We start from the raw sequence: 24,140 nt of genomic DNA on the forward strand, positions 1-24,140 counted from the left end.
CCCAATATCTCAGGATGTGACTTTATTTGGAAATAGGGTCCTTGCAGATGCAATTTGTGAAAGTAACATTAGGTCACATTAGATTAGGGTGGAACCCTAATCCAATATGGCCAGTGTCATATTTGGACAAAAAACACAAAGACACAGAGAGAAGATAATGTGAAGAGACACAGGGAGAAGACCTCCATCTACAAGCCAGAGACAGAGAGCTGGAATGGCTCCTTCTCTCACAGCCTCAGAAGGAACCAGCCCTGACAACACTCTGACTTCAGTGAACTCCTAGCCTCCAGAAGTGTGAGAGAATACATTTCTGTTGTTTAAGCCACAGCAGTTCATTATAGAATATGTAGGCAGATTGGAGAGGGAAGATGGAGACTGGCAGGGCAGAATTCTTGAAACCCATTAAGTTTCAAGATGACACAGCTATTTTAGGCATGCCTGGGTGGTTCAGTAGGTTAAGCATCCAACTTTGGCTCAGGTCATGATCTTACAGTTTGTGAGTTCGAGCCCTGCATCAGGCTCTGTGCTGACAGCTTTAATTAAAAAAAAAAAAAAAAATTGTTTTTTAATTAAAAAAAAAAAAAGAAAAAGAATGACATGTCTATTTTAAGAAGAGACACAAGTATTGCTTATATCCCGAGGAAACAAGCCGAGGAGTTTTATAGTTAGGACTTTAAGAGGCAGAAAAAAATGAGACATGCTAAGGGTGAGCCAGGCAAGACAATCATATATTAAGTCCAGGCCTGGACAGATGCTAGTCTCATGGAAGAATATTTCATAGACAGAATTCTATACTTTAACAAGTTGAAGGCAGATGCATGTCACCAATGAATGTTTCAGGCAAAGCAGAACTCCTGGATTTCATCTCTCTCATTATGAAGAAAAGCCACAGTGAAAAATCTAGGGGAATGTGTTAGGAAGAGATGACTGGCTCGGCAGGAGGGGTTAAAAGGTAAAAAGACAGTCAAAGAAGGAAGTGGTTTTTTCCTCTGGAGTATCAGAAGTTAGTCAAACCCAGAAAAAAGTCAAAAACAGACAAAGCAAGGTCCAAGATAGAACCTACTCTAGAACTATTCATTTTCAGTGGGCCCCTAGGAACACATCAGAGACATTAGCAAGAGTTTCAAGTCAAGGATCGGCTGAAGGAGGCAAAACATATGCCTAGGCTAGTAGTCAGCAAACTTTTCCTGTAAAGGGCCAGCTAGCAAATATTTTAGTCTTTGTAGGTCATGCAGTCTTAGTTGCCACTACTCAACTCTGCCTTAGCATGTCCAAGAAGCCATAAGCAATACAGAAATGAATGAACATGGCTGTACCGCAATAAAATTTTATATGTGGACATCAAAATTGGATTTCATGTAATTTTCATGTGTCACAAAATGTTATCCTTTTGCTTTTTTCAACCACCTAAAATGTAAAAAAAAAAAAATTATACTTATTAATGAATGGAATAAATTAATTATGTTTAAATATAAATGTAAATTTGTATTTTACCATATAAAAAACAGGCAGCCGGTTTGGATTCTGCCCAGGTGCCATAGTTTGCAGACCCCTAGCCAAGGCAATTCCAAAGCAAGAGCCCAAGGCAACAGCCATTGTAGTAAAGGACTAGAAGTGCCTCTCATTGAAAAAAGTGGAGGTAATGTCCTACAAAACCCACATTCAGTTCTACCCTAGTGAAACAGAGATGCAGGCCTCAAAAGGCAAATGGGACTAAGCAGGTTTTGAATATGCTGAAGGATACATCAAATAATTGTCTGGGCATGTCACCTTTGCAAATTTCTAAATTTTACAAAAGCTATTCTCTGAGACAGGATGCATTATGCATAGATAAATTTTCCCCAAGATGCAGTAAACACAGGGCATGGTGGCATAGTTAATCCATAATTAATCTCTTGAGGAACATTTTCCTGAGTTTCTATTTATTGGTCATGGTCTCCAAGCAACTGGCACAGACTGACTATATCCTGGTGAGGCTAAGACTAGGATGGTCTCTTTACACATGTGTGTTTCCACTATCTCCATCCTTCCTTCAAATACTACTGAACGGCTGGTCAGGAACCCATCAAGCTTGGGGTTCAGGGAAGATCATTTTGCTTGTAATAACTACTTAAGAGATAAGAGATTTGACTATGTTTTAAATTTTTGACAATTATATTTATGCAACCCACTCATATTTTAGACTTCTTAAAAAGTGGGACTTTTGAAAGACTTTAGGTTGAATTAATTCAGTTTCAGTATCCTGAGAGAGTACATCAGTCATTATGAACTAGGTTATTACACAGAAACAAACAATTCCAAAACACAATTTTGATAACAATGACAATTCATTTTTCAGTCCACACTACATGTCTATTATAAGTCAGCAAGGGGATTCTGCTTATAATAAACCAGAGACCTCATCTGTTGCATGTTCCTTCTCAACCCAATACTTTCACACGTGCCAGGGAAGAAGTATAGAGCTAAGCAAAGTGCACACTGGCTCATAAATTTTCCACCAGGAGGTAACACATCATTTCAACTCACGTTTCACTGGTCAGTGTGAGTCATATGACAAGGCCTAATTTCAAAGGCAGTAGTGAAGTAAAATCCAATCACAGGCCTACTTAGTTTGCCGTGCTGATAACTCTCACAGTGAACAATATCCATTCCAGTGGGAAATGCCAAAGCTGCCAATAGTAAAGAACTTGATTCTACCCAGAGTCTGAGTGAGACCTCTCTGAAACTGAACAGAATGACAAGTTAGTAAGAGCTCTAATTTCTTTGTGCTTAAATTTATATAAAGGAAAGAAAATTTAGTTATTAGACTTTTGATCTGGGGGCTGTTTTTATATTGCTGACATTATATTATTTGGAAATTTTATGTTGTCATCTGTGCTCATTTCTGATATTCTCTAACATAGCTGGGCATAAATTGAAATAAGAAATAGAATGGGGACTCATTTTCAGGCAAGAATGCAGAGCAGCTGTGCTGATCATTTAATTTGTGCTCCTCTTCTGTCCCATTTCAGAGCCTTCTCACAGCAAAAGAAAATCCACATGATTCTCAGGGAAGTTGTGGCTAGAATTAGAAGTCTGCTCTTAAGAAGGAAGAAGCAAGACCATCTGGAGAAACTGACCATCTCCTCTACCAAGGAAATTTGCCACACTGCCCATGGAAAACCCTAAGAATTAATAAAAGGTCAAAAAGCTGAGGACTATCAAGGAAAGGTATTACTCCCTGGGGTGAGTTGTCCTAAAGTTGAGTCTTGGAGGGATGATATTGGAAAACCTGATTGTTGCCATGGATCCAGGCTGCAGTTCCCAGTTGAGCTTTACCAATGATAAAACTGATTTTTTTTTTATCTCCATCAAACTATTGCACTTAGTTCTCAAATGGCTTGAAAGTTGGAAGAATAAAAGATGTGATTAAAACCAGAACAGATACTTAGAAAACCTTCAACCAGAACACTTCTTTCAAATATGTCTTACTTTTCTTTCTGCACCCACTCTCGTGGCAGTGGCAGCAGGTGCGCCCTTGACATGCAGACCTATGCACACAAGCTCATGGACCTGTACCGGCCACGGAAATGCTCCACCAGCAACCACCATCATCACTGCCAAGGACCACATGTCCAGCCAGATGAATGTAGTCACAGGGTTACAGGCAGGTTCAACCATCAGTTTAAAACCTACACTACATGTGGGGCCATTAGTAGGATGGGTGAGTCCGATGACTCTATCCTCTGACTGGCCAAGGTTGATAGCATTGTTTCCTGGAGAAGATCACGGACGTGGAGTATTTGTCATAAATAAATGGCAACACCCCCGTAATATATGTATATATAACCTTAGAATCTGAAAATGTAAAACAGATAAAAGTGGAATTATTTTAGTGAAAGAGGAGAAAATGAAGCTATGAAGCCCATCTACTCAGGTGCCCCTCACTTTCTGTGGGGCCTCTGAGTGCTCCTCAGAGCACAGCTTGAAAACCTCTGCCTTAAAAAAAGAAAGAAAAGACAAGATGAAAAGAAAAGAAAAAAAAAGAAGAAAAGAAAAGAAGAGAAAAGAAGAGAAAAGAAAATCACTGCCTTAAAAAATTAGAATCACCAGCCACTTGATACAGAGGATGAACTGGCCATTTTTAATTATGCTGTGACCACCAGAGGAGCGTAATCTCTACATTACTCCATAAAAAACATTCTGATCTCTCCTTTCAAAGTATCCACAAAAATGAGGACTCTCCTTATCCTCACTGACCATACTGGGTACACTCTCCTGAAGTTTAATATATAAAAAAATCGACTAGGATTCCTGTCTTCAATACAGATTCCTGGGCCCCACTCACAGAGATATCATTCCCTGTTTCTAGGGAGGCTCTTAAGAAACTACTTTCAACAACATCCAAGTACATCTGGGTCAGGTGTCCTGAGGACTACACTTTAAGAAACACAGACTCAAGATGGAAAATGTGAAAAGGAAAATGATTGGAAAACATATTAAAAGCATCCATCGCCCTTCAATGAAGGGCCTTCAATGACAAATGAAGACATTTGAACTTTATTCAATTAATTTCAGGCAGCTATTGAAGTTATTTGAGCAGCAGAGAGACATGATAAAAGATGAACTTTAAGAAAGTTAGTATGGAAGGGGCACCTGGGTGGCTCAGTCAGTTAAGCATTCGACTTCGGCTCAGGTCATGATCTCACAGTTTGTGAGTTCAAGCCCTGTGTTGGGCTCTGTGCAGACAGCTCAGAGCCTGGATCCTGCTTCAGATTCTGTGTCTACCTCTCTCTCTGCCCCTCCCCCATTTGTGCTCTCTCAAAAACAAATAAATGTAAAAAAAAGAAAAAAAAAGAGAACGTATGAAAGCAGGATGTGAAATCAGCAGAAATGGGAAAAATATGTTAAAAGGTTATTTATTGTAAGGGTCTAAGAAAGGCATAAGGAGTTTCTGTATGTGAACAATTACAGTAAGAATTAAGACAAGGGAACAGATAATAGTCCAAGTTATGGACTGAATGTGCCCGCAAATTCAGACATTGAAGCCTACCCCCTGATGGTATTGGGAGAGGAAGAATTAAGTGTTAGATGAGATTATGAGGGTAAGGGCCCTCGTGATGGGATTAGTGCCTCTATAAGAAGAGACACCAGGGGGCGCCTGGGTGGCTCAGTCAATTAAGAGGTTAAGCATTGGACTTTGGCTCAGATCATGATCTCGTGGTGGTTCGTGAGTTCAAGCCGGGCTCTATGCTGACCACTTGGAGCCTGGAGACTGCTTCAGATTCTGTGTCTACCTCTCTCTCTACCTCTCCCCCACTTGCGCTGTCTCTCTCTTTCTCTCAAAAATAAACAAACATAAAAAAAAAAGAGAGAGAGAGACACCAGAAAGCTTGCTCTCTCTTTCTTTCTGCCATGTAAGGATATAGGGAGAAGGTGGCCATCTGCAAGCCAGGAAGAGAGCCTTCATCAGGACCTGACCATCCATGCTGGCATCTTGATCTTTGACTTTCCAGCCTCCAGAACCATTAGAAATGAATTTCTGTTTTTTAAGCCATCCAATCTATGGTATTTTGGTATGGAAGCCTGAGTTGACTGACAGTCTACAAAGAATCAATGTGACTTGGCAGGTACAAATTGGAAATCAAGAGAAAAATGGATTCAAATATGAGACTAGGTTTCCCAACTAACTGGAAAGCAAGACGGTTGTTCCTTTAACCGAAGGGAAAGATTGAGCTTCCCTTTGGGGAAACGCTGGGCCTGTGCTGGTCATTGTGCTTGCCCTGATGAGGGGCTTGCAAAAGGGGTAAAAGGCAGCCCTTGGGGACCACATAACCCCTCCAATCATAACTGGTTAAACTTGTGTTAACATCTGATCCAGACGCAGCCAACCTATAGTGTCATCAGGGACCTATGAGCAGCCCTGCCTCTAAAACCTGAGCACAACCAATCAAATACTTATCTTGGGAATCTGGAGAGAAATACACTCGCAAGGAAATAAGGCTGTTAAATGTAGGTGACCCTGAAAGGATGCCAAGAACGGTCATCAACTTGAGAAGAACCACAAAGCATAAGTAAAATGAAGAAGCGAAAGCCATGAGACGGAGAGAAAACTTACGCCAGCAGTTACAACAGAAGGAAGCAAAACACACAGAAAGTGAGTCCTGTGAAGACTGAATCACTAGAGTAGAAATCTCCCAACAGCTACAGCTGAGGCCCTTCACAGGGTGTTTGGGATTCCTTTCTTGTTCAGCACATAGTAAGCACTCAAGAAACAGGTGCTTTGAAAATTTAAAACAAAAGCCATTCAAGTCTTGTTCCATCCTCCTGTCCCTGCTCTTCTTGAAGCCTTGATATTTGTTTTCACCAGGTTCTCATGTGCATTCTCCTCACAACATACCCCTCATTGCTTGGCAACTTGAATGGAAATTTGTTCACACCATGACAAGAGTGTGGCTGAAGCAGAAATATACTGGATTTAGGGTCTTTCAAGAAAATTGAGGGGTAGGGGATAAAACTGAAATACAGAACTGAATGAAGCTCAGGACAGAGGGCAAAGCAAATGTGGATTTGAAGGTGATGCCTCTGAAAGCATTATATTAAGACTAGATAGCTTGACAAAGCAGATCACATAAAGAAGAGAGACAAGAAAAGTCCTGAGGAAATCCCTCACTTAGACGAGAAAAGTCAGAGGAGGCAAAAGAAACAGAATCCATACTTTCAGAGGTCTCCGCCTGTTTTGCATCAGGCAAAATATGATCATCTACATTGACCATTTGAATAGGGCTGCTTTTATCCTGCTTTTAAAGCCATGTTTAGTGAGAGACCTCTTTCCCTTGGCTTCATGTTTTCATGTAGAGGCACTATAGCAAGAGATAGCAGTCCTGGCTTCTTGCTCACCCCCTTACACCTTCCCAAGAGAGGAGGAATGACTTACCTAAATTGATGAACAGGTAACAGGCACAGCTATAAAGTAGACTTAGTGAGGCACTCTGAGTAAATTCGATTGGGAATGACATATTAGCAAACCCGTTGGGCTCTCAGAAGTAGCCACATTCTCTAGTCTCCATTCTTCAGTGATCACCCTAATGAGATCTCTGTCTTTTGGACCCAGGTGCCAATCTCTCTATTGGTTCTGAAATTTGGACAGGGCAAGAAAATATTTTACTTTAATTTTCACCCTGTTGCAGACTCGTTACCCAGGAAGCAGACTCTGAGACAAAAGTTAGCATGCAGGAAGTTGGTTGGGGAATGCTCTCAGAATCCACACCTGTAGAGTAAGGGAAAGAAACAGGCTTCCAGGACAAGTTAGATTGCAATGCTTCATAGGGCTGCCAAATTTAGTAAATAAACACACAGGATGCCTAGTTAGAATTTCAGATAAACAGCAAAAAGAATTTTAGTAGCAATGTGTCCCATGCAGTATTTAGGACATACTGATTCTAAAAAAGTGTTGTTTATCTAAAATTCAAAGTTAACTGGGCATTTGTATTTATTTTATCTGGCAATCCTAAAGCCTCAGCCACCCAGCAGGGAGCTCGGAAGCTGAGAAAGCCCTTTCACCGTGATCTGAGCCGGACAAGGAAGCTGGGATTTTACATCCCCACACAGGCCAGTCATTGGATGCAGCTGCTCCTGGGAAGGAAGCAGAAGCTTGAGCAAGGTGGTTCTTTTCAGCCACGAGCAATTCCTGAAAGGGTCGGAAGCTGAAGAGTGTCAGCCCACCATCATCCCAGCATCTGGGGGGATAAATCCTTCAGCCCTAAGAGCGGACCTGGATGGTACAATACAGCTAACATGACTCTCTCCTCCCCAAAACCCTCTAACAATGATACATTATTTATTTAGTCCCTTCTCGGTTGGCAGTAGTGTGCTAGGGCCCTGGAGGCACTTCTTTTATTGAAAACTGTCAGTTGATGAAAAGAAAGAGAAGCCAATCTAAATATTTGGTGAATGAGTTCTCAATTCTTTATGTTGAGATTCTCATACTTTTCCTTGGTCTTTTGAGATGGATAGGCCCTGTCACAGTTTTTCTTTCAAAGATAGTTTTTTGAAGACACATATGCTATACCCACCCCAAACAGAAAATTTATAATAAGCTAGGAAAAAAACATACTTCCTTAATTTGAAAAGGGGTTTCCACCAAAAACCTAAAACAATTCTTATTCTTTTTTTTTTCACCTCTATTTTTTCATTTAACCCTTTATTATGGAAATTCAAACATATACAGACAGAAAGAATAGATTAATGAGCTCAGTGTGTCTATCACTCATCTTCAACAATTACCAACATTTTGCCAATTTCCAAGTATCATTCTGAAAAGTAAAATAACTGTAAACTATTCTGTAGAGTAAAATACCACGTCTCCATAAAAGTCAGGAACAAGATATAATGAAACCTCCTTTTACAGTCAATACTTTTGCCCTCAAGTTACTGGTCAATACAAAAAGATCAGGAAAAAGAAATAAATATGAATTATTTATACATAATTAATAAATAGATATATACCCAGAAAATCCAAGGCAATCACATATTTCTAGACTAATTAAATTTTCAGAAAGGTAGAAATAAGATTAACCTATAAAAATCTATAGCCTTTCTATAATTAGCAACAACTAATTTAAAAATGTAATAGAGAAGAGAGTTATAATTCATTTCCAATGAAACCTTGAATTACCTAAAAAAAAACCTTAAAAGTATGAAATTTATTGAAGACAACCATATAATTTTAATGAAAGCCATAAAAGATATTCCTAGATAAAAAGATTCAATATTATACAGATATTAAAGCTCCCTAAGTTAAATAATACATGTGATACGATGTTAATCAAAATTCCAACAGGGTATTTTATAGAATTGGCAAGCTAATTCTGAAGTTCATCTATGAGATGTGCCAAAAAAAATCAAGATTCTTAAGAAAAAGAACAAGAAAAAGGACTTATGTTACCAGATATCAAAATGTACCATAAAGTCACAATATTCGAAATAATGTGGTACTGTGCAAAATAGGCAAATAGATCAATAGAACAGAATTAAAAGCCCAGAAGAAGTCATACATATATATGATCTTAGTATATGATAAATGAGGCATTTAAAACCAGTCAGGAAATGACTGAGTGTTTAATAAATAGTGTTAGGAGGAGTTATCTATTTGGAAAAAATTAAAATTAAATGCTTTCCTCATAGTATGCTTTAAAATAAATTCCAGTTGTTTTTAAAATGTAAATTTTTTGAAAGGATAAAAAATGGGTAAATATATTATAATCTTGGGGGAAGAAAGCTATCTTGATAAAACATAAAACCCAGATACATTATGGTATGACAGAGGACATATAAAGAAGGTCACTTAACTATTGAGAAGAAACTGATGGTTACCAGAGGGGAGGTGGTGGAGGGACGGGTGAATGGGTGATGGAGATTAAGAGCATACTTATCATGATGAGCACTGGGTGATGTATGGAATTATTGAGTCACTATATTCTACACCTAAAACTAATGTAACACTATATGTTAACCATACTGGAATTTAAATAAAATGTCAGAAAGGAAGTAAATTATGTCAGACAATATTTGCAACTGATATGACAAAATTTTATACCTCATTTTTTACGATGCATACATATACATCTCATTTTATCTTAATTATCTAAACATAGATTAATATTTTATATAAACATATATTTATATAAAGAACCTATCAGTCAATAAGAAACAACCCAGTAGATAGTTGAGGTCTATCCCCATGGGTTAGACCTATAGACTCACATTGTTGAAAATGCCTCATAGAGTAACTATGTGGTTTTGCTTTACTCACAGACCCATTTGTTACATCTGTGGGAAAGAACTACAAGACAGAGTTGCTAAATGTATGAAAGACCAAATGATTAAATACTTTGACCTTAGCTATTGGCATATCCCACAGTCTATTCTTGGGTGTGATAGCTGGGAAGGAATATGATTTGAACTCATTTATGTTTGCCAGGTGTCTGAAATAGAGAACTAGGCAGATCCATGTACTCTAAACATGGCCCTAAAGAAAATCACTTGAAGAAATTAGATCTCAAAGATGCTAGGTGGGGAAATGTTTGAAGTATGTCATCAGTAATGTCCATATTCAAGTGGAGATAAAGAATTGTAGACTGAATGCAGGACAACTATGAATTAAGCATAGGTTCTTTTTTTTTAATGTTTATTTATTTATTTTGACAGAGAGACAGAGAACACTATGAATCGGGGAGGATCAGAGACAGAGAGAGAAAGAGAGAGAGAGAATCCCAAGCAGATTCCATGCTATCAGCACAGAGCCCAATGTGGGGCTGGATCTCATGAACCGTGAGATCATGATCTGAGCCAAAATCAAGGGTCAGAGCTTAACCAAGTGGGTGGAGCTTAACCACCCAGATGGCCCAACCATAGTTTCTTTTCAAAAGACCTATCTGGAAGATAAACCCTGACTCAAGCTTTAGAGGAACTACCAAGAACTTCATGGGCAGTGGAAGGAATCACAACATGTAAAATTCCTTAAACAAAAAATGTATTGATTTTAGATAATTTTGTCTAATGTTACACATAATTTTGAAAAACGGTTTACACTGTAGAAAAAGGAAAAACAGTAGAAATCTTCCATCCAGTTAAAAATAACCCAACTGCAGGGCACATGGGTGGCTCAGGTGGTTAGTGACTAACTTTGGCTCAGGGTCATGGTTCATGAGTTCAAGCCCCACCTTGGGATCTGTGCTGACAGCTCAGAGCCTGGAGCCTGCTTCAGATTCTGTGTCTCCCTTTCCCTCTCTGTCTCTCTTCCACTTACACTCTGTCTCTGTCTCTCTTAAAAAATAAACATTAAAAACAATTTTTAAAAAATAACCCAACTGCTTCAGCGAATGGTGTTGGGAAAACTGGACAACAACGTGCAGAATGAACCTGGACCACTTTCTTACACCATACACAAAAATAAACTCAAAATGGATGAAAGACCTAAACATAAGACAGGAAGCCATCAAAATCCTAGAGGAGAAAACAGGCAACAACATTTTTGCCCTCGGCCACAGCAATTTCTTACTTGGCATGTCTCCAGAGGCAAGGGAAACAAGCAAAAATGAACTATTGGGACTTCATCAAGATAAAAAGTTTGTGAACAGCAAAGGAAACAATCAGCAAAACTAAAAGGCAACTGACAGAATGGGAGAAGATACTTGCAAATGACATGTCACATAAAGGGCTAGTATCCAAAATCTATAAAGAACTTATCAAACTCAACACCCAAAAAACAAATAATCCAGTGAAGAAATGGACAAAAGACATGAACAGACACTTCTCCAAAGAAGACATCCAGATGGCTAACAGACACATGAAGAAAGTACTCAACATCACTCATCGTCAGGGAAATGCACATCAAAAGCACAATGAGACACCACCTCACACCCGACAGAATGGCTACAATTAACACCTCAGGCAACAATAGATGTTGGTGAGGATGTGGACAAAGAGGAACCCTTTTGCACTGCTGGTGGGAATGCAAACTGGTGCAGCCACTCTGGAAAACAGTATGGAGGTTCCTCAAAAAATTAAAAATAGAACTACCCTACAACCCAGCAATTGCACTACTAGGTATTTATCCCAAGGATACAGGAATGCTGATTCGAAGGGGCACATGTACCCCAATGTTTACAGCAGCACTATCAACAATAGCCAAAATATGGAGAGAGCCCAAATGTCCATCAACAGATGAATGGATAAAGAAGATATGGTATAGGGGCGCCTGGGTGGTGCAGTCGGTTAAGTGTCCCATCAGCCAGGTTACGATCTCGTGGTCCATGAGTTCGAGCCCCGCGTCGGGCTCTGGGCTGATGGCTCAGAGCCTGGAGCCTGTTTCCAATTCTGTGTCTCCCTCTCTCTCTGCCCCTCCCCCGTTCATGCTCTGTCTCTCTCTGTCCCAAAAATAAACGTTGAAAAAAAGAAAAAAAAATTTTTTTAAATAAATAAATAAAATAAAAAAGAAGATATGGTATATATATACAATGGAATATTATTCAGTGATCAAAAAGAATGAAAATTTTGCCATCTGCAACAATGTGGAACTAGAGCGTATTATGCTAAGTGAAATAAGTCTGTCAGAGAAAGACAAATACCATAGGATTTCACTCATATGTGGAATTTAAGATACAAAACAGATGGGGCATCTGGGTGGCTCAGTCTGATCTCTTAAGTGTCTGACTCTTGATCTCGGCTCAGGTCATGATCTCACAGTTTGTGAGTTTGAGCCCCCCATCCGGCTCTGTGCTGATGGCCTGGAGCCTGCTTGGGATTCTGTCTCTCCTTTTCTCTGCCCCTCCCCAACTTGTGCATGCATGCTCTCCCTCTCTCTCTCTCTCTCTCTTTCTCTCTCTCTCAAAATAAATAAACATTAAAAAAAGTTTTTTAAAAGGATACAAAGCAGATGAATATAGGGGGATCTGGGTGGCTCAGTTGGTTAAGTGTGCAACTTCAGCTCAGGTCATGATCTCACAGTTTGTAGGTTCGAGATCTATGTCCGGCTCCGTGCTGACAGCTCAGAGCCTGGAGCCTGCTTCAGATTCTGTTTCCCTCTCTCTCTGCCCCTCCCCACCTCTCAAAAATAAATAAACATTGAAAAAAAAACAGATGAACATAAGGGAAGGGAAGCAAAAATAATATAAAAAGGGCATTATAAAAAGGGTAAAGAGCATTAAGGAAGACACTTGTTGGGATGAGTACTGGGTGTTATAGGTAAGTGAGGAATCACTAAATTCTATTTCTGAAATTATTATTACACTATATGTTAACTAACTTGGATTTAAATCTTAAAAAAATAAATAAAGTTTAGTTAATAAATAAATAAATAAATAATAAAAATAACCCACCTGATGGGGCACCTGGCTCAGTCGGTTAAGCGTCCGACTTCGGCTCAGGTCATGATTTCACAGTTCATGAATTCAAGCCCTGCGTCAGGCTCTGAACTCACAGGACAAAGCCTGCTTGGATCCTCTGTAACCCTCTCTATCTGCCCCCCTCCCACTCACACACACTCTCTCTCTCAAAAATAAACAAAAATAAAATGTTGAGATACAAATCAAGTTAATAAAACGATGAGACATCAATTTTTGACCATCACCCTAAGTCAGAAAATGCCAAGGGCCTGCAATTTTACCCTACCTGCAAGCTAACAAGTTAGCTTACCAAAGCGTTATACACATTTTGACAGAAGACTATAAAACACCCTAAAAACAAAAAAGTGCTCTGGTGAGCGAATACATGTATAAAATCTGGTTGGTGCTTATGTTCCTAATTGAAAACAATTAATTTGCATTCTGGCATATACATCAGTCTCTTAGAAGTTTGGTTAGTATGAGTCAATTGCCAAGTATATGATCAACTCTGAATATTGATTAACTGACACAGTAAAATCCTTGAACTTGCAAGTCTGGGAACAGAGTCAGGACCCATAGTGATTACACCAAGGTATGGTCAACCTGCTGAACAGTCAGTCCTTCCCAAAGACATCTATCTCTCTGGCCCCTTGCACATCTTCATTAAACCAAAACATTTTCACCTGTTCCTCCCTTGAGATCATTTTCATCCCCTACGATTATCAGTCAATTCCAGTTTGTTAGTACCTGTTAAAAAGTATCATCCAAACTTGAACATACTATTATAGATACAATCTCAACAATACAGAATATATCATACATACTGGACCCTATTTTTGCATGAATGTACCCTAAATATGAACTTTTTCTCCAGCTGTTGTACTTGTAGAACCCTATCACATTTGTATTTAACTCACTAATCCCCAAGTCTTCTTCACAGGTGGAAGGAAGCAGATGAGAGCTTGTGCTGTGAAATCAAACTTCCTAAGTTTGAATTCTTGCTCTGCCATGTGCTGAGTGTAATGCTGGGAAAGTTATGAATGTCTCTAAACCTTAATTTTCCTACCTGTAAAATAAGAGTGATAATAAGAATACTTAATTCCAAGGGTTGTTGTGAGAGGATTAGGTAAGTTACCTCAGGAGAAATACTTGGTACAATTTAGGCTATTTATTTCCCATGCATCCCACTGGATAGACATCATTTTATTTAATTCCCACAGGAATGCTATGGTGTTTACATTACTGCATCCATTTTATAGATGGGTAATCTTGAGGTTCATTGAGTTTAAGTATTAGGTCAAATAGGTGCTAAGTAGCAGAGCCAGGGTTGTAATAAGACCTGCCTGACTCCAAAGACCAAGTTCTGTTTCTTGCACAATTTAGGGGCATTCTTCCCCTTCCTGTATTTCTACATTTTTTAGGCTTTCACACACTATAAAAAGGAGGTTAAGAGTACAGGCTTCCAAGGCAGACTGCCTTGTTGGATGATCTTGAACAAGTTAATCTTTATATGATCTGAGACAAGTTACTTAACTTCTCCAAGCTTTAGTTTCCCCATCTGTAAAATAAAGATTTTAATAGCAATACCTACCTCAGAGATTTCAGGAATAATTAAATGAGATACCATATAACACAATGCCAACCCATTGGCTATTATGTAACAGATGTTAGCTGTACTATTCCCACTCCAATTCACCTTGCTGTTTCCAGCCAAGTCTACTTAAGAAACCTTCTAGAGTGTTCCCAGGGATCTGCATCAAATTTACAAAATATCTCTGAACTTTCCTAAATACATACTTTCCTATATCTAAGATATGTCAGATTACATCTAGAGTTTTTTTCCTCAGTTCTATGAACTCTGGATTATAGGATTGAAAAGATGGAGAAATAAAGGGCATCATAACCCATAAAATGCATTAGATCCAGGAATAACAGAAAGCTGACCAGCTATGACTCATCAAGGGTAAGTTCCATCAGTTCCTACTGCTATACCACAATTCACTTCCCATAGTGCTCAGCCCTATATATTTATCTCTTGCAACTCAGTTTTGAGGGCATTTGATTACAAAATGTTCTTTTGTATATCAACCCAGCTGCCAGGAGCTCCCCCTGGCACCACACTCAACAAAATTCGTTCAAATAACTAAGCTTTCCATATTTCAAGGCTGAAGGAAAAGGAGCTCGTAAGTTTTGTGGGATAGTTATTACTGTCCCCATTTTAGTGGGGCTTCTCAAGGCCATTATTTTGTATTTGTATTTGTAGTTTACCGACAATCACAGAGCTGTTTAGGGGTGGAAATCTTCCACAATGCCACTCCAGATAGAAATAGCCCATGGGCTGTAACAGCAACGCCTCCAAACTGGTCCTCATGCTACCCACCTCAGTTTTACAGTATCTTCTTGTCTCCTAAATTTTACTCTTTTTAATCAATGCACTTTTTGCTACCTAAATAAATTTAGAAAATACTAGTCTAAACAGTAATAGGTGTGAAATTACAGGCTTTAGACACCACGTATATATTATGCATAGGTTGTTTCAAGTGCTATTTCAAGTAGGTAGATGTAGCTTATTCCGTGATTCATTGTTTTCTGAAATTAGTAGCTGTGCACATACAGGTATCTGTGGGATTGTATTCAGAGATTTTATTAAGTCTTCTCTCCATAGAGACAACTGAAGAATCTTAAGGTGGATTTGCAATTTAAAAGAAGCCATTAGCTAACGCCAGGTACTGTGAAACTCCATTTTGTGCAGGAAGACACACAACCTAAGAACATTATAAATAGGAATCTAGAGTAAGCCCAAATTTTCAGTACAGAGAAGGATGGAAAGGAAAATTTATTCTCAGTGGCCTTCATGGGACCTAGACTTCCATGTGAATCACAGACTGAATAAACTTGGGTTTTTCCATTTGAGAAGACCTTACTCTTCTAAATGCACTTTCTATAAAAAGTATGCATTGAACAATAGACATTAAAGGTATCAGGAAAGCCTTTTTTATTAATCATACTTATTTTTAATTTAGATCCTTTTTTTCTCCAAAATAATAAACATTACATTTACCAAAAACATAAGAGGGTAAACTGTCTTTAATGAACAATTATCAGATGGTGAAAATCAATTATTATATGGGCTCCATGCAAAATATTATAAAAGATGCATAAGGGCAGATGCTGTCCCTGAAACACCTAAATAAGCACATTTCCATAAACACATATGGTGTAGGAGCTCTCATACACATACCTCAATGTTTGTACCAAGTTAAATAATTCAAGATGGTGTAACCAGCTTACAGAAATGTGATAAAAACACTTCCAATAAATTGGATTCTTGCCATGACAAATAACCTAAGCAAAAGAAACAACACCAATAAAACCCACTGAGACAAGAGAAGGTGGAGAATGTCCCCAAACTGAAAGGTTCAGTATTTGTTGGCAACAACTCAAATTCCAAGATGTTACTAACCTATACCTTCTGTTTCCACCAACAAATATATCTTAAAGAAACAACATAAATTGTCACGTATAAATGGTTACTGGCCTTCAAACAGTATTTGTCACTATATGACTCAACCTCAGCCAGCACTATCGCCAACACCAAGAGCTTTGTGAAACTTCCTTTGCAGAATTTCCTTAGAGACTGACCACTCACCTCACAAGAACATGTGTTCCTTTACTTTTTAATCACTCCCAGGCTTTCATGAGGTGAATTGCCTAAATGATTAGGAAGGCTTTGGAGAGTCAAGGACAAACATCTCCAAATGAAAATATTGCTTTGTTAGAAATGTACATTTTTTTAAAGTTTAGTTATTTTTTTTAGTAATCTCTACACCCTATGAGAGGCTCAAACTTACAACCGCGAGATTGAATCACATGCTCTTCCAACTGAGCCAGCCAAGACGTGTACATTTTTAACAGGAGACAGGCAGCATTCTGATAAGCCTTTAGAGGGAAAGAAGTGGGGGGGGGGTGGGGGGGGTGGGAGTGGGGGTAGGGAGAGGAGCCCACTGGAGGAAAAATTGGGAATGGGAAGAAGACCTAACAATTGTAAGCATTTATGCGCCAAATGTGGAAGCACCCAAAAATATAAATCAATTAATCACAAACAGAGAATGAGAAAGAAATTGTGGTGTTATTTACTCTACTTCCCTTTCAGGGATTCAAAGCAGGTATCAATGTACTAAAAGTTGTATGGATACACTGCAGGAAAGGAACTTATTTAACTTGGTTTAACATATCCTTTCTCAAACTGACTTGATTGCAAATCCCCTTCTCCATGTAGCAACCTTCAACATCCCAATTCTACAGGATGCGTTTTGGGAATACAGTAGCCTAAGACAGCTGCAAGGTGGTCCCCAGTGATTCTCACCTTCTGGCACTCCCATCTTTGAGTAGTCTCCTCCCACATTTAATAGAGTCAACTTGTATAATGAAAATGATATTGCAGAAATGATAGAGCATAACTTTTGAGGCTGGGCCATTAAAGACATTGCAGCCTTCACCTTGCATTCACTTGGATTGCTCACTCTGGGAAAAACCATCCATCATGTCATGAGGACACACAAGCTGCCTGTGGAGAGGCCCACATGTGGAGGAACTGAGCACCATGTGAGCAAGCCATCTTGGAAGTGAATCCTGCAGTCCCAGTCAAGACCTCAAATGACTCCAGCCCCAACTGACAACTTGACTGCAACCACAGGAGGGACCCTGACCCAGAAGCACCCAGCCAAGCCAGTCCTGAATTTCAAACCACAGAGACTATAAGATATCATAAATAATTTTTGCTGTTTAAGCCACTAAGTTTGGGGATAACTTGTTATGCAGCAATAGATAACTAGTACAGGGAGTATTAACATAAAGCATTTGGTATCAATCATTTTGGTTTGTCATTTAATCAGCATGAAGCTGTAGTGTGGAATATGTTTGTACATTATTCTACCTCTCTAGACATAGTTAATTGCTTAAGGATAGACTCATACCTAAAGCCAAGCCAATCAGAGTCATTCCTTAGGATTTCTGTAACTGAAGCTGAACAAAGAGATTTATTCTCTGGTAGTAAGGCCAAAAGATATGAGACTCAGGAGCTGCCAGTGGCCATATTTCATGCTGTGTAGAGACAGCTTTTCTAAGAGAAAGAATTCGGCAACACAGAGTGAAGTGGCGTTGAGAGATTGAGAAAAAATTACCCACAAGCATTTTGGTCCCTAGTTCCAGTGACCACTGATATTACCTGCCCCTCACCCTTCTCATTGTGAGCCTTCCAGTAAATTCCCTTTTTGCCTAAGTTGATTTAAGTTGATTTTCTAAACTATGCCTCCAAAAGAATCTTTTTTTTTTCCAGAATCTTTCCAAGAATCTTGACTGATATTCCCACATAACTTCATGCTTTACTAACACAGCACTGGTAACACTGGGCTGTAATTGCTATTGCTTATCTACCTTCCTGTCCACAGAGAGTGATGTTCAAGTTCACAGCATTCTGCCCTTCTCTAGAAGCTGCACTCAAAAGACAGGGTAGGAATCTGACAATCACGTCTGTATCTCATAATCTTGGGCCCTGAACCGGAGTTGATTCACTCAGGGTGGACCAATCAGATTCTCCCTCTAGGAATTTGGAACTGCTACCCACAGAGACTGGACATAGAAACCCCTTCACACTAGCAAGAGTACTCTCAGAGGAGGTGGTTAACCAGCAGGTAAAGTGCCCCAAGCAGCCTTAGTCCCCATCTCTTCTGTGAATTCTCTATGAACCTCTAGTATTCTTCCAACAAGCTTACAAAGTCATTTGGCTTCCTAAAGTCAAAAGAAACTTCATGAATACATGCCCTCACCTACTGTAGTCTCCATGTGAGCAGGCACCACTTGTTCACTATCGTATCTCCAAAGCCAGCACAGCCCTACTACACAGTCGGAACTCACTAAATACTGTATTTCATGAATGACTAAATCTCACTGAACTCAGTGGGAGATGTTCTTCTTCCCACCTAGATGGGTAAATATTGTTTTTACTCTCCTGTCTTCAAGGCCCTGAACTCCTCTGTCCTGGCCTTGGTTCCCCTGTGCTGTCAGCTATAGGGACCAATGAGTAGTTTGTAGGCAGTACATCACATCCCTGATCAAGGATGCATTTTAGATACTAGAGATCCCAGACCTCCCATAATACAAGAAGCTTTACCTTTACTTCATCCCCAGGGTCACCAGTCCTATCATCCTGTTTTTACTGTCCATCTCATCTATGCTAAGCTAGAAACATTCTGACCAGATGGTTTCCATGGCCAAAGCTGGTTTTATCCTGACAATGTCATGGTTCCAGCAGGCTCTGATTCTTAGGTCTTATTATTCCTCTGGTCTTTGCTTGTTAGCATCACCTCATTGCTTTGGATGGGAAACAATGAGTTTCAGGGAAATTTCCACCTTTAATAGAACCATCTCTCTGAGAACAGATCTTGTATATGAATAGAAAAAGAAGAGTTGGTGGGGAATGGAAAAGAACATGGGGATTATAAATCAAGTTCAGGAACTTCCAATTACAAGAAGAACCTAAGAAGTTGTGGCTAACAGAGGAAAAAGAAGCAAAGTCAATTGTTGAATTGACTACCTAAAATTCATTCTCCATTTTCTCCTGTTTCTAAAAGAACCCAGAGTTTCCTCTTGGGAGCTGCTGCTCCTCTGTGCTTAGCTATGGATGGAATTGATACCTCTTTAGCTCCAGATCCAAAAAGCCTGAGCCAATCACCTCTTACCTCAGTGATCTATCATCATGTGGCATTTCTCTGTCACAGCAACTGATGAGCACATAACCTAAACTGCTATAATCAGAATGAAGCCCAGCATTTTCTTTGGTATTTGGAGGAGAAAATCTATCTTTCTCTGACATGAAAGAAATATGTACACCCAGAAGCTGTTGGCAGCCATCCTGCACCCCTGAGGGCAGGCAAACTTTGGGTAAAGCTGGCACCATGAAAGGTGGAGTTGAAAATGAAAATGAACTGGGGAAGAGGTGGCTGGCTGGCTCAGTCAGTTGAGCATTCGATTCTTGATCTCAGGGTCCTGAAGTAGGGGCTCCACGCTGGGGGTAGAGTTTACTTAAAAAAAAAGAAAAGAAAAGAAAACTAAAGAAAAAAAAAAAAAAAGAAAGAAAATAAGCTGTCCTGGGTGACATCTTTGAGCTCCTAGCTCAAATTAAACTGGAAGCCCATTCTACCTCTGGACTTTGAGTTTTGTAAGCCAATAAACTCTAAGAGGTTACAGTTTGAGTTCAGTTTTCTGATACTTAAACTCTAAAAAGTATGAACATGAGGGCTAACTAGCAATCACCACATGCTAAGTTCTGGGCAGAACCATAAAGATGGTCTTCTACTAAAGAAAGAATTTTTTTTTCACAGTCTCTCAGCCCTGCTCCTCAGTAGGTAAAAACCCACTGGTTTTAAAAGGGTGGACTTAGAACCCCAGAGTTGACAGAAATTCATAGAATAGCTGAAATGCGTATAATAACTCTAAAGCTTAACAGCAAAAAAATGCCTTGTAATTCGGGCTATATTTAAAGTTGCCACATCTAGTATGCTTTATTTAAAGCAATAAAAATTTACTAGCTGAATTTACTTCCAAATTTAATTGCTGGGAACTAACAGAGGCTACTACCTTCTACTGAACTATAGAGAATTTAGGAGTATCTTGGGTATGTCCAGTTTGGGGAAGGGAGTTTTTGAGGAGTAAAAAAAAAAAAAAAAGAATTTCAGCACTATAGGAAAATAAACAAAGTCATTTGTTTTCCTGAAATCCCAGCAAGCTGGAAGCAAGGTAGAATGCGTGTGTCCTTCTAGTGAACTCTCTCCCACAGACCTGCATTTGATCCCTCTCTGGGTATGTTCCACTTTCCCTGCATCACAGCCTTTGATAAAGTTGGCCTCATGAAAGGTTGTACCTAGTGACCACTTGAGGAGAATGATGCTGCATCAGGCTGTGCAGAGACTGGGCAAGGCTCTCAGAACCCAGGCAGGCCTTTTATCCATCCAGCCCTGGTTCCATTCCCTTCACCAGTGCCCTCCAGCTCATCTTTCCATTCTCTGCTGGGACCTTGATCCAAATAGTATCTGTGATTTCCCCCTTATTTCCAACTTCTTCTTTTCTCCTGACTCTTCCATTTAATCTATAAACATGCTCAAATTGCTCCCCTCCAAAGGAAAGAAAAGAGAGGAGGGGGAAAAGGGAGGGAGAAAAATAGAAAAGATAATCCTCCTAGGGGCGCTTGGGTGGCTCAATGGGTTAAGCATCTGACTCTTGATTTTGGCTCAGGCCATGATCTCGTGGTTCATGAGTCTGAGCTCTGAGTCAGGCTCAGTGCTGACATCATGGAGCCTGCTTGGGACTCTCTCTCTCCCTCTCTCTCTCTGCCCCTCCTCTCCTCGTGCCTTTCCCCCACCTCCAAAATAAATAAATAAACTTTAATATATATTTAAAAAGAAAAGACCCTCCCATACAGATTGAATAGTGCCCCCCCGCCCCCGCAAATTCATGTCTACCTAGAACCTCTACCTAGAACCTCAGAATGTGACCTTATTTGGAAACAGGGTCTTTGCAGATGTAATTAGTTAAATTAAGACGAGGTCATACTGGATCAGAGGAAGCCCTAATCTAATAACTAGTATACTTATAAGAGAAAACAGAGGCCCAGAGGATACACACAGGGAGAATATCATGTGAGACACAGGCAAAAATTGGAGGGATGCTCAAGGAATGTCAAAGATTGCCAGCAACCACTGGAAGCTAGGAAGAAGCGAGAAAGGATCCTCCTCTAGAGCCTTCAGAGAAAGTGTGGCCCCACCAACACCTTGATTTCAGGCTTCTAGCCTCCAGAACTACATGAATAAATTTCTGTTGTTTGAAGACACCCAGTTTGTGGTAATTTGTTATGGTACCCCTAGGAAACCAATACACTTACCATTTGCTTATTTTTCTTCTTGCTCATCTGAATTTTCTAATTTTTCTACAATCAACATGGATTATTTGGACAACAAAAGCTTAAAAATTGATCCTGCACCCCCTTGCTCCTTCCCTTCCCTCAAGGTTGTCTATCTCACTGTCTCTATTTGCTCTCCTCTCAAACACTTCTCAATCTACCCACTGCTCTGGCTTCTGCCCCCACCAGCCCAATGAAACTGCCCCCAGCAAAGTCTCCATGCTGCTAAATCCCCCAATTTTTAACTTTCTTATTGGCTATCTCTGACACACCTGTCAAATATTCTTGCCTTCTTAAAAAGCTCTCCCTCAAATACAAATCAAAACCACACTGAGATACCACCTCACACCAGTCAGAGTGGCTAAAGTGAACAAATCAGGAGACCATAGATGTTGGAGAGGATGTGGAAAAATGGGAACCCTCTTGCACTGTTGGTGGGAATGCAAACTGGTGCAGCCACTCTGGAAAACAGTGTGGAGGTTCCTCACAAAATTAAAAATAGACCTACCCTATGACCCAGCAATAGCACTGCTAGGAATTTACCCAAGAGATACAGGAGTGCTTGATGCATAGGGGCACTTGTACTCCAATGTTTATAGCAGCACTTTCAACAATAGCCAAATTATGGAAAGCGCCTAAATGTCCATCAACTGATGAATGGATAAAGAAATTGTGGTTTATATACACAATGGAATACTACTTGGCAATGAGAAAGAATGAAATATGGCCTTTTGTAACAACGTGGATGGAACTGGAGAGTATTATGCTAAGTGAAATAAATCATACAAAGAAAGACAGATACCATATATTTTCACTCTTTTGTGGATACTGAGAAACTTAACAGAAGACCATGGGGGAGGGGAAGGAAAAAAAAAAGAGAGGGAGAGAACCAAATCATAAGAGACTCTTAAAAACGGAGAATAAACTGAGTGTTAATGGGAGTGGGAGGGAGGGGAGGGTGGGTGATGGGCACTGAGGAGGGAACCTGTTGGGAGGAGCACTGGGTGTTGTATGGAAACCAATTTGACAATAAATTTCGTATTAAAAAAAAAAAAGCTCTCCCTCTTGGGGACCTGGGTGGCTCAGTCTGTACTGCATCCAACTTCCCCTCAGGTCATGATCTCACAGTTTGTGAGTTCAAGCCCCACATGGGGCTCTCTGCTTTCAGCACAGAGCCTGCTTCAGATCCTCAGTCTCTCTGCCCCTCTCCCACTTGTGCACATGCACATGCATGCTCTCTCTCTCTCTCTCTGTCTGTCATAAATAAATAAACTTTTAAAAAAAAGCTCTCCTTCTAACAATACACATCATGGAGTGTTTACAGCAATTAAGAACTATTGGCTATATATATATATATATATATATACACACACATATATATCACAGCAGACATGGGTGGATTATGAAACCTAATGTTCAGTGAGAAAAGTAAGAAATGAAAAGAGATCTCTAACACATTATTTACATAAACTAAAAATATATACACAAAGTATCAATATACATTTTTTCAAAAAAATTAGAATGGTTCCCCTGTGGTGATGGGGACAAAAGGAATAAATAGAGCAAGGTCTTACTCAGACCAATTAACTGTTCACAGTGTGCCATGAACTGGAGAGTACAGTTAGTTCAACCCTTTATACCTGGGCTCACCTCCCCTACCTCCCAAGAATAATCCATCTCTTCTCGGGGCTTTCATGATGTCACACTCACCTGGTTTTTTTCTTCCCTTTTTACTTTTGTTCCCATAAATATTGTAGCTCCTCAGGATTCCTTACGGTTCCTTCTGTTCTTGCTCAGTCTCCCTGGATGATACTACCCACAATTAGGCCTTCATATATCATCAAAGGATGATGACTCTCATATCGATATTTCTAAATTCAGGTCCATAAATCTAACCTACTTATGTACCAGGAATACACATTCAATGAATTTACCAGAGCTAGAATGAGCTTCATGATCAAAATGTAGCAGCTGAGATTAAAGCCTAGAGTCAACCTTACACAGGTTAAGAGTATGATATGATGCAAAGCACAAAAAGTAAGGCTCTCTTTTCATTTTTTCACCTGGATTTTTATTGCTTACTATCAGGCAAACAGGTAGACACTGCAATCATTTAACCTAAACAGTAGCTGTGATAACAGATAAATCCTAAGATCTCAGAGTCGTATTATAATAAAGGTTATTTCTCACGCACATCACAGATCAACGCAAGTGTAACTGGTAGGGCAGTTACCCCCTACCAGTGATCTAGGGACTGGGTTCCTTCTTGTGACTTCACCACCTTCAACATATAGCACCCAAAGTCAATCTGGGAGGAT

General features: G+C 39.6%; 1 non-coding gene and 1 pseudogene across 1 annotated transcript; both read left to right on the top strand.

Moving 5' to 3' along the window:
* The first annotated feature begins 3,522 nt into the window (after window positions 1-3,522).
* Window positions 3,523-3,878, top strand: LOC128311055 (40S ribosomal protein S21-like; annotated as a pseudogene).
* A 5,827-nt stretch (window positions 3,879-9,705) lies between these two features.
* Window positions 9,706-9,836, top strand: LOC113602915 (small nucleolar RNA SNORA18). Its single transcript, XR_003424443.1, has one exon. It is a non-coding gene; the product is annotated as a small nucleolar RNA SNORA18 (small nucleolar RNA).
* The last annotated feature ends 14,304 nt before the right edge of the window (window positions 9,837-24,140 follow it).

Source organism: Acinonyx jubatus, chromosome B4, assembly GCF_027475565.1.
Source record: "Acinonyx jubatus isolate Ajub_Pintada_27869175 chromosome B4, VMU_Ajub_asm_v1.0, whole genome shotgun sequence".
NCBI lineage: Eukaryota > Metazoa > Chordata > Mammalia > Carnivora > Felidae > Acinonyx > Acinonyx jubatus.